The 1,831-nt window shown below is 33.6% G+C and overlaps 1 protein-coding gene across 1 annotated transcript in view; it reads left to right on the plus strand.

The window, feature by feature from the left end:
* Positions 1-776: 776 nt before the first annotated feature.
* The window catches only part of LOC117433004 (GRB2-related adaptor protein 2), a 20,064-nt gene continuing 19,009 nt past the window's right edge, over positions 777-1,831 (plus strand). The window contains exon 1 of the mRNA XM_059019084.1: positions 777-1,240. The gene's annotated coding sequence lies outside the window, so the exon portion shown is untranslated. The remainder of the gene's footprint in view (positions 1,241-1,831) is intronic.

The raw sequence follows: 1,831 nt of genomic DNA on the forward strand, positions 1-1,831 counted from the left end.
AACTGAGACACACACAGACAGACACACAGACAGACACACAGACAGACAGACACACACACACACACACACACAGAAACTGAGACACAGACAGACAGACAGACACACACACAGACACACACAGAGAAACTGAGACACACACAGACAGACACACAGACAGACACACAGACAGACACACACAGAGAAACTGAGACACAGACAGACAGAAACACAGACAGACACACAGACAGACACACAGACAGACACAGATGAATATATCAAACGCCCACACTCACTGCGTCCCTTAATTAAAATTTATAATTCATTACATCGCCGTGTTAAATGTATGACCCCCCTGTGTACATATCAAATCAAATGCGAATTAAAAAAATACATTAAAAAATAAAAAATAAATGTTGAACTACACAAATATGAGAGACAGAGAGAGAGAGAGAGAGAGAGAGAGAGAGAGAGAGACGGATTATTACATTTTTACACGCTCACAAAATGCGCAAGAAAAAGGTGAACAAACATACTTTAAACGGCTTATTTATTATTATTATTATTATTATTATTATTATTATTATTATTATTATTATTATTATTATTTTGGAGAAACGGGAGGGGACAAAGCACGACGTTTAATTTAAAACTAACACATTTAAAAAAAAAAAACAAAAAAAAACGTTGAGTTTGCGGTCCGGTTCATAGGAATAAAAAACTCCGTGTCCGGGTTTTATAGGCAACCGCTTTTTAAAAAAACATTCATCTCAATAAAATAAATATATAAATAAATAAATGTTGTAATGAATTGCATTTGCAGGGGTTCGTGTCGTTTTAACTGTGTGGTTTTTACAGCCGAGTTTAAACAGATTGCTGCTTGAGATAACTTTTAATATGGGGCGGTGTTAACGTCGAGAGAGAGAGAGAGAGAGAGGGAGAGAGAGAGGGAGGGAAAGAAAGAGAGAGAGGGAGGGAAAGAAAGAGAGACGTAATTTTTTACAGTGAGAAAAACGAGGGGAAGCGAGCACGAGAAACACAAATATAATTTTATAATAATAACGTCTAAGTTCGTTTGTTATTATTATTTTTTTTCAAATGTGTTAATTTATTAATTAATTTATTTTAATTTCACTGCGCCTTCACCAGACCGATATTACAACTCCAGGAAGTAAGGGGATATAGATATATTTTGTTAGGACTAATTTAGACGTTAATTACATTTTTTTTTTTTAAAAGGAGGAGTCGTTCAACGGTAACTAAGGTAAGTTACGACCTTTTTAAATCGTTTTTAAATCGTTTCTTTACTGATAACGTAAAACTATTTCAAGCAGTTACAATGCGAATTGGTTTTAGGTTTTGTTCATCAAAGCCGACGGTTTTTTTTTGGTTTTCCCCCAAAAAAACTCCAAATGGGCCTATTTATTTCTGTGTTTATTTACTTAAATACACGTTTTATAACTCGATAACCAAACAATAAAATATTATATATATATATATATATATATATATATATATATATAAAGTACAGACGGAAGTGGTCGAAGTCTTAACGAAACACTACTAGTGTACGTTTACTGTAAATACTAACCGTGACGTGATTCTGAATGTTCATTTTAAACACTTAGACACCATTTTAATTTACGATACAAATAACATTGACCTGTTATTTTATTTTTGATTTTTTTTGCTATGAAAACTAAACATGCTTCCTCATTGAAAAATAAATTCAACTTCGATAAACTCAGTGTTTTTAATATGCTTTACCAGACCTCTCTGTGCTTTACAATGCTTCCCTATGCTTTACCAGACCTCTGTGTGCTTTACAATGCTTCCCTGTGCTTTACCAGACCTC

Source organism: Acipenser ruthenus, unplaced genomic scaffold (assembly GCF_902713425.1).
Source record: "Acipenser ruthenus unplaced genomic scaffold, fAciRut3.2 maternal haplotype, whole genome shotgun sequence".
NCBI lineage: Eukaryota > Metazoa > Chordata > Actinopteri > Acipenseriformes > Acipenseridae > Acipenser > Acipenser ruthenus.